Source organism: Silene latifolia, chromosome 3 (genome assembly GCF_048544455.1).
Source record: "Silene latifolia isolate original U9 population chromosome 3, ASM4854445v1, whole genome shotgun sequence".
NCBI lineage: Eukaryota > Viridiplantae > Streptophyta > Magnoliopsida > Caryophyllales > Caryophyllaceae > Silene > Silene latifolia.
Genome location: NC_133528.1, coordinates 104,600,851 through 104,610,895, shown reverse-complemented (window position 1 = coordinate 104,610,895; position 10,045 = coordinate 104,600,851). Strand labels below are relative to the sequence as shown.

Below are 10,045 nucleotides of genomic sequence, written 5' to 3'. Positions count from 1 at the left end.
GGTAACATTTTATGGTCTGAAAATAAGACCGTCTAAAGCAAGACTTATTGAAACTTATTTTAAACACAAATGCTAAACTTTTTATTTCTCTCTCTCATTTTTTTACACTTGTCCCATTAACTCATCATTCTTCTTATGCATTTGTCCACCTTATCTATATAATAATATAAAAAGAATATATTGAGCATATCTTGGTGCCACGTGGCACTTTAGAGCTCATCCTCAAAACAATCTCAAATTGCATTCCTACAAAACAATACCCTACCTCACCTATCCGTTAATACTCACTTGTGTTTATTGGTTTGCATTATTAAGCACTCTTAAAGTCTATCAATTTATTGACATATAAATTCCATTAACTCTCTGTAATAATTACGAATAGGAATTTAAGAGAAACAATTAAACTCTTCAAGTCTTTATACTCTTCCATCTTCCCAACGTACACACATAAATATATGTTCATATAAGTTTCTTTTAAATAGGTACACAAATTTCACATTTTTCTCCTTCTAACAACGCCATAGGTCAATGATTTTTACTAGATGTTTATTTGTCCAATTTTATTTCTTATGAGTTGTTTACATATCAGTATATCACCCACATTATCTTGTACAGAATTAGGGAATTGGTCTCATTTACATAGTCTTTTATCTGTTGCTTTGTCAAGTCTGATCATTTCATTTTTTTCCTTTTCAGATTTTTTGATGTAAACCTTTTGGCAGATTTTTGGGATATTTTGACGAGAATTGGGAGGTCTTGATATGATTTAATGATTAACCGTATTTAATATGAATACCCGGTTATTATGTGATTTTCCATGATATATTGTTAATGAGGTAATTTGAGTTTTTGTAGAATAGAAATGTCATCGCAAAGGTCTTCAAGTTGTTTAACAAAAACAAAATAATGAGTTGAGGTGGTTTTGGATCTTGCAGGTTACTTCATGTCATCAAACTTATCTTGCAATTTACAGGTTCGTTTGCCCATTTCATTTTTGTTTGTTTGTTTATACTACATATTTTACTACTTTTTAACTTATTTTCTTGGATTTGACTAGGATTGTGTTGAAAATATTTGTGCATTGTTGCCTTGGTGATATAACAATTGCAATCCTACTCTATTTCGGTTTGGATTAAAACCATCCTTTGTGAAATTCATTTCAACAAATATTTTTGAAAATTGATCCAAATTGACGATTATTTATCCATTTATATATTTTTGAGCGTTAATTGTAAAAAATTCTTAATCTGCAACATGTATTTGTTGTGTCTGGAGGGTTTTATATATGTAATAACGATTCGTAATACTTTTTAGGGTGTATTGCTCAATAGTTACCTATTTCCACTTTTGTCATGTTTTCGGGGGCTCTTTCATGTGTGAGTGGAAGTCTTGTGATTTGTGTGGTCCAAAATCACTTTTTTTTTCCTTGGTCTGAGTGTCAAAAGTAATAGATAACTATTCATCGGGACGGAGTAATATTAGCGAAATAATATTCCATTATACTCAATATGTAAGTAACTTACTGAAGTTGATCAACGGCCTAAAAGGTTGACATTAAGTAAATTTCAATTTCAATCATTTATTAGATGCTAAAATCAGTAAACTTATTTTTTGTTTTTAACATCTTCCTTTTTAGGTTTTTGACTCTCGAAGTTGACAATCAACATGGTTTGGTTTAAGTTTAATTTTCTTTATCTTATGTTGTGATAATGATGTTTAGGTGTTTGTTTTGTGAAGGTAAGGCCAATGATGCATATTAATAGGATGAAGGGTTTGATGTCGTCAATCATCAAAGTAACTATAGCTTAGTAAGCTTATTGCCTAAGTAACAATAAGATGTCTAACGATCAACATGACGCAAATTTGGAATATCTATACCCTGTTTGTCATTTCTATTTTTACTTTTATTTTCATGGTGTTATGTCTTGGAGAAAAGTGACTATATATGTATGTGTATTTGGGTGTAGAGCACTCGGAGAAAATGTTCGTACAATATCACATATCAAAGGACAATGAGTAAAGATCAGATTGAACGCAAGAAACCAGAATTGCATGCCTATAAGCAAGATGATAAAGAAAACATGGATTTTGAAGTAATCGAAGTCATGCTTTTAAAACCATCCCGTGATTTTCACGGGTATAAGAACTAGTTTTCAATTATTTATTTTTCTTTTGCATGCCGTCTATCTTCAACAAAAAATGGTATTACTCCATCAAAATTTATCTAAATTATCTATTAAAATATTAATCTACATATAATAATAAGGGTTTTTTCCAAAATATGTCTTAAGGGCACATGTTAATAACCTTAATATGGTAAGATTAACAGCATACTCTCACTAATTATGGTAACAATGAGTTTATACTTGAATATTTCATGAGAGTATGATGTTAATCTTACCATATTAAGGTTATTAACATGTGTCCTTATGACACATTTTAGAAAAACCCTAATAATAATAATAATAATAATAATAATAATAATAATAATAATAATAATAATAATAATAATAATAATAATAATAATAATAATAATAATAATAATAATAATAATAATAATCTCGATAAGAAGAAAAAAAAAATTATCATGAAATAAAGTTGTTGAGCAGAATCCTAACAATGGAGCTATGAACATTTGTGTGCTGATGATGACGATATGATAACTCTTAACGAAATGAAGCCATGAAGGAATTGAAACCCAAGGAAATATTATCATTGTGAATTGGAACATGTGGTTTTCTTTTAAATTTGCCAATTTAAAAATTTGACGTGGTTTGTAATATTTAGGCCCTATTCTTTTCGGCCGAAAACTAACTAAACTGAATTTGATTGAGCTGAATTAGATCTGACAAACGGGTCAATCGGGTCGGCCCAATTTGGGTCGGGTCACTTAAGGTTTGTCACATTTTTGGGTTAGTTCAGGTCGGGTAAATTCGGGTTATAGGTTTGTTTCGGGTTTGTTGGCCGGATCTTTCGGATTAAGCGGGTCGGTTATTTCGGGTCGGGACCTTTTCAGGTCAATAATTAATGTAAAAAAGTCATTTCAAGTCTTTTTGGGTCAATTAGAGTTATGTTTTGTCGAGTCACTCTCGGGTTTGGTAGTTTCTGATCGGGTCATTTCGGGTCAGGTCTGTTACGGGTCAAGAAAGCTCGAGTAATTTTCGGTCAGGTCAATTCGGATTTCGGGTCTCACTCGGGTGCGACAATTCGGGTAAATTTTGGGTCTCAGGTCAACCTTTTCGGGTCGGGTCAATCTGGTCGAGTTGATTTTGCAAGGTCTAAGCTGAACTTAACTGAATTGAATGGATCTGAAGTGAGCTGAACAAAAGCATGAGTTAATTTGGCCCTATTCTTTTGAACTGAATTTCAACTTATTTCTGTTAAGTTCAGCTCTATTTAGTTCAGTTTATTTCAACTTCATTCAATTGATTTCATTTCAATTCATTTCAACTCTTCTCTCCACAAATTAACTCTTACTTCTGTTTAGCCAATTAAGTTAAGTTCAACTCTTTTCAGTGAAAAAGAAAAGGACTTTTGTGAGAAGGTAAACTGAACTAAAATGAATAAAGCTAAACTAAACTAAGATGAGCTAAAATTATGCCCAAAAGATATGGCCTTAGTACTACACCTGGATACAAAACAAACATACTGTTTCTTATATACATAAGTGGAATGATATTTGACCCATCTTATGATTATGACAGATAGTGCCATCTTAAATGAGACTTTTTGAATTTTATTATTATGGCGATTAGTATGCTCATTATAAAATTGTTCGATTGAATATTATGGCAGCCTCACAATCCTGAATTCAAAATCATTTTTACAAGATATTTGTACATTCAAACTAAATTTTATTTATAGCTGTTCCGGGTGTAATTCCAGAGCAAGTATAGTTACCACCCGTGGCTTGTTGAATGATGTCTTGAGTTGGGTTCTCCCTTGGTCTTAATCGTTCCTCTCGGCCTCTCCTGCAACAATGAACGAACTGAGGGCTTGGCTTGGTGCCAAGCGTACTCACTCCGACGCCCAAGTCAGCAAACTCAGATGTATAGGTTGTATGCTAATTGGCTAGGAATATATTGTAGAGAGATAAGGAAGATTATACCAGATGAATAGTGTATTTAGGTCAAGTTGTGTATTTCTGGATTGGATCCCTTCCTCAATGAAGGTTGAGGAGTATTTATAGACTTCACCTTTTGTCACGTAGTGGCCAAGTGGCCAAGTGGCTAGCGGTGGAAAGATCGATCTACCCCTCGGCCGAGGGACCTATGGCGAGCCGGCGGGCCTGTTGACTCACCGCCGAGGGGTCTTGGATATGAGTACGCGGATATGTGTCCCGGTGGCGGGTTGTCACGCGGGACCCGGGACCCGAGGCGATGGGCGGCATCGGCTAGGTTGTCTAAGTCGTTGACTTGCTGTGGACATCTTTGACCTTGCTCAGTGTGTTTGACTTGGTCAGCGGTGCAGAATATGCCCCATCAATAGCTAAAGTCTAAAACTTTTTTATTCATATTATTTATATATGCCCCTACAATTTTGCACGGGTGCTAAGCTAGTATATATATATATATATATATATATATATATATATATATATATATATAGAGAGAGAGAGAGAGAGAGAGAGAGATTGGATTTGGTGATTTTGGTTCTTATGGTGAGTTGTGAGTTGGGGGAATCTCAACCACTAGATTATATTAGAGATGAGTGGCCAAGATTAATCTTAGTTTTCATATAAAATCATTGTCATTTACTTATTTTCTCTTTTTTTCTAATGTTTTTTTTTTTTTTTACTTTAATTTTTTTTTCTCTTTTTTTTTTTTTACCTCGTGTTATTATGCTTTTTTTTTTACCACTTTGATTTTTGTTTTCTCTTATGTTTTTCTTTAATTTACTCATTATGTTACCTTTTTTTCTTTTTCTTTTTGTACCGGATTTTTTTACTTGAAATTTTTTTACTCTTATTTTTTTACCTCGTGTTATTATGCTATTATTGTGCTTTTTTTTTACCTGGATTTTTTTACGACTTTGATTTTTTCTCTCTTTTTTTTTACCACATGTTATTTTACTTTTATTGTTATTCCATTTGTTATTGTGATGTTATTCTCATTGTTACTTTGATTTTTTTTACGATTTTGATTTTTTTTTTCTCTTTTTTTTTACCATATGTTATTGTGCCGTTATTGTTATTCTCATTTTATTGTGATGTTATTCTCATTCGTGAATTTTTTTACGACTTTGATTTTTTTCCTTTTTTTTTTACCACGTGTTATTGTCTTTGTTTCTTCTCGTTATTGTGATGTTATTCCTGTCACTTTTTTTTACTACTTTGATTTTTTTTACTACTTTGATGTTATTGTGATGTTATTCCGGCGCCGCTTTGATTTTTTTTACGTATTTGATTTTTCTTTTCTTTTTTTTACCACGTGTTATTGTGCCGTTATTCTACTGTTATTCTGCTGTTATTGTGATGTTATTCCGGTGTCACTTTAATTTTTTTTACTACTTTGATTTTGTTACTCTTTATCTTACCGCATGTTATTGTGCTGTTATTCTACGGTTATTATTGAAGAAGTTTCATTAATTTATCATTTGTCAGGAGACCAAATTCCTGTTACGATCCAACAACATGATGGTTTATTAATGAGCTCATTTTCTAAACGAGATTCCCAGTTCCCATCATTATTGACACAAATAATGAATTGCAATGGAAAAATTAATTCATCAGCTCAATCAAATACTCCGCTGTATATAATAAACCACATTTTCACAGCTCGCGGGGAGCAAACCATTATTTACAATCCAACAATATAGTTCCCAAATCCCAGTAGTTCCCTGCCAAACAATACTTCATGCAGTCAATAGCACAGCCGAGGCAGCAACAAGTTCTCTGCTCCCGATCCAAAAAGCATAGAAAACAAACTCTTAATTACTTGATTGTTCCCATTTATCGAATTTCAATAGCCATGTATCAGAACCAATCTGAGCAGAACTAATATCAGAACCAATCTGAGCAGAACTAATCCGATCCAATTAGTGGCTAATATATCCGATCGACATTAGTGAAAAGGTAACTAATCGCCCTCTCTTGGGCGCATGTATACAGCATGAGGAAAGCATTTCTCTTAGCCGACGGATCTTGTTCTGTAGATAGCAGCTTCTCAATAGTCTCAGGAGCATCTCCCAAAAGTTGTTCCCCCTGAGGAAGCTTATAAATCGACATGACAACAAGTATAGCATTTCTTCTAACAAAAGGGTGTCTATGCTCCAAATTACTCAAAACAGACGGGATTAAAGGCTCAATAATCTCGCTCTCATTCAACCGACACAAAAACCTAAGTGTCACACCCCGGAGATACTCATTCGAGTGTTGCAAGTTATTTAGTAGGTTTTGACAAATCAATATCATTTCAGGGAGCACTTTCCCTCTAGAATCAGTCTTGTCAATCATTTCCAAGTAAAGCAACAACAATTTTTGAATCGTATGGTCTTCAAAAATCAACCAAAAGTTGATATATTGATATCAACCGCCAATTTGTTTATGGACATTCATCGATCCTTTAAAGACTTGTCTTCATTCAATCGATCTATTCTTTCAGGCGGGATGCTCGATCAGTGGCTCTGATTTACTTGCAGTTCGGAGTTGCGAAGAGCTCGATAAAGAGTATTTGAAACTTCTGGAGAATCTCCATTGGCACCCATCCGTGAAAGACGAGATAGAGTTGAATAGCGTGATTTTATTGTCGCGCGTGTCTTGACTCTTGAGAGACAACCTTCTTATTTTAGTGTGAAATTCATCCTAGCCGTATATCTATTCTTCATCTAATGGCTGAGATTTTTCAAACTCACAACTCACCATAAGAACCAAACTCACGAGATCCCGCCTAAGAAAATTAAAGTTCGGTGCGAACTTACGAACTAAAGCAATACCTGTGAAACTAAGAAAATTAAAGACTCGCGTGCTTCACTCTAATCACACAAACAAACAAAAATACTAACCCTTCTCTCATCCGCACTGGCCCACCGGTTGTCGTCGCCGGCGAGCACCATCCATGTCGACAAATCACCGGCGACACTCCTAGACTCCGGCGATCACAATATCACCGTTCTTATCTCGTAAGTGAACAACCCCGAATTCGGCGTCGACACTCCTAGACTCCGGTGACCACACGAAGACCATTATTGGCTCTAAAAGTTTCGAAAACTTGCCGGATCAGTTAGCCTTTTAAATTCATACCTCGTTTTTTTAGATCTAGGTTTTCGTATTCGGGGTTCTGGTTTCTCTATGTTTTACGGTGGTTGATAGTGGTGTTGATGTTGTGGTCGTTGGGGGAAGTCGGGAAGCGTTGGTGTAGTAGTCGTCCACGTTTGTGGTTGTAGTGGGGGGGAATCAGAATCGTTCTTTGATAGCAAGCAATTATTATCCAAAGAATTGAATATTTGAATGATGTATATCTTGATCATTCTGTTTGTTAAGGTTGTTCATAAATTGTGTGCAAGGATTCTGCCCCATCAGATTCATGTAATTTGCACATTTCCTCATTCGAAAGAGTCTTCTGCTTACCCAATATCATCAAAGGGTTCAACCACACCAGAAGCATGGATATCTTACTGAACCAATTAGCTTGTGAAAATGGAGTAGATTCCGCATCATATTTAATAGTGCAGTCATCCTCGCCATTAAGAGCCTGTAAAGGGTATTTCCATTAGCAATCTCGCAACTTGCTTCATCGTCTTTGTACCCCTTGAAAGTGTTAAAACATATTGTCCGCTTGTCGGCGAGCAGTCCATCACTGTCATCGGTACGGCAAGACGACCAGTGGTGTCGTTGATGTCATGGTCGTGTTTTTTATGTAGTATTAAATAGAGTAAATTGTTGCTATTATGACATGCTAAGCTAAACAAACTACAGCTGTATGTCTTTTTATGTCGCCTTTGTTTTCAAATTTTGGTCTCTGGGAAAGATGTATCAGTAAAAGAATGTGATAAGAGCTCAAATGAATACTTTCAGGCTGAAAGTTGGGCGTAAAGTTGGGTAAACATGAGAGGCTTTCAGGCTGGAACTCCCCTCGACTTGTTTGTGCACATCATAATGACTACTTTCGTCTTTCCGTGGCAGATAATTTGCAAGACTCAAATAACTTACAAACAATTCCAATCACAAGGAACCCAAGCCTAATGGCTTGTCACTAGAGTAAAACAAAGAAATTCATTACTTTGGATGAAAACTACAAGGCTCACCAACTTTAAATATGATAGAAAAAAGATGAAAATAGTATTAGTACCCACACAAATTGGCTGAATATATTAAAGGACATTTTAATCTAGTAAACAAACACCTTAGTAAATAGTTTGTAAATCTCATTTGCCAACTTTAAGTTAAGCACGGAATAAAAATTTGGCTTACACTTGGAATAGCTCCAATGATTTAAACTCTAAATTATTTTACGCCCTATATTGAGGATACTCTCCCCCCTTCTTTGATTACATTAGTTGTTAGATACACTCTTTTAAGTTGCTAGATACATACCTTTAGTTAGCTAGTTACACCCGTTTAAGTTGCTAGATATATACCTCTAACTAGCTAGATAAGCGCTTTTAAGTTTCTAGATACATATATCTAGCTAGCTAGATACACTCCTTTAAGTTGGTAGATACACTCTTTTACCTTATTAGATACACATCTCTCACAAGCTAGATACACTCCTTTAGATTGCTAAATACACTTCTTTACCTTGTTAGATACACTCTTTTATCTTGCTAGATACATTTCTTTACCTTATTAAATATATATACATCTCTAGTCTCTACAAGCTAGATACGCTCCTTTATATTGCTAGATATATTTTTTACCTTAATAGACACACATCTCTTGCAAGCTAGATACACTCCTTTACCTTGTTATATACACATCGCTTACAAGCAAGCTAGATACACTCTTTTACCTTACTAGATATACATCTCTCGCAAGCTAGATACACTTCTTTACTTTGGTAGATATACTCCTTTAGATTGTTAGATACACTTATTCACCTTGCTAGATACACATCTCTTAAAAGTTAAATACACTCTTTTACCTTACTAGACCCACATTTTTGGTAAGAAAGATACACTCCATTAATTTACCTTCCTAGACCCCTTAATTACTTAGATAACATTTTCTTAATTATTTTAATTTTTAACATAATTACTTCAAAATAATTCCGTAGATTCGCTAGAATTTAATGGGAATTTAATTGCCATTTCAAGACTTGTGACCTTAAGTTTTGTACACGTTTTGAGAGAGACTACTCATTTTTGTGAGTTTTTGTTTGAATAAAATTATCCATCTAAATTAGTGTACAAGAACAACACTCAAAAGTTTGAGCTAATTTCAAGATATCATCTACCAACAATCTACTTGGGCTTGTCCCTACATTTTTAGCCTTCACGGCCATTACCACTTTCAATGAATCACTCTCAAAGATGATGTTTTTAAACCCCATTTTCTTAGCACTATCCATATTTGCCACTCTTATTCATTTGGAAGTTGGGAGACTTGGGACTAGTTAGATTTCTAAATCTATTGTATTACTTCCATTATACAGTATGAGTTTCTCAATATTTGTTTACCTTACCCACGCCTGCAACTTCTCCGACAACAAAGAGGACGCAACTTTTCCGACAACAAAGAGACAATTAACATTTTATCAACAAATTGGCAACATAAAATATGATACTACGTATATGTAAGAAAGCCCCAACATTCAAAATCAGAGGAAAGAGGCTAACTTTCCAAAGCAAAATAGAAAAGAATTAAGAATCAAATTATTTAAAGGGAAAATTATTGAAATTAAGACAAAAATAGGAGAACCCATCATACTTTCAGCAAAATATCATATTCATTGAAAGATATGAACTTCTTAACCCATTTTTTGTAACATTAAAAAAAATAAGATGAAAGATGTAAACTTTTTCATCTATGATACAACCTAATGGCTTTGTCAACATAAAACACCTCAAAGTCATCTAATTTCTAAAAAAGACGGAAAGAAAGAGAACG

General features: G+C 34.2%; 1 long non-coding RNA gene across 2 annotated transcripts; it reads left to right on the top strand.

The window, feature by feature from the left end:
- Positions 1-514: 514 nt before the first annotated feature.
- Positions 515-2,242, top strand: LOC141646212 (uncharacterized). Of its 2 annotated transcripts, none has more exons than XR_012545436.1 (3): positions 515-836; positions 936-973; positions 1,968-2,242. It is a non-coding gene; the product is annotated as an uncharacterized LOC141646212 (long non-coding RNA). The 2 variants fall into 2 exon arrangements; XR_012545435.1 differs by lacking the exon at positions 1,968-2,242 and adding an exon at positions 1,738-1,956.
- The last annotated feature ends 7,803 nt before the right edge of the window (positions 2,243-10,045 follow it).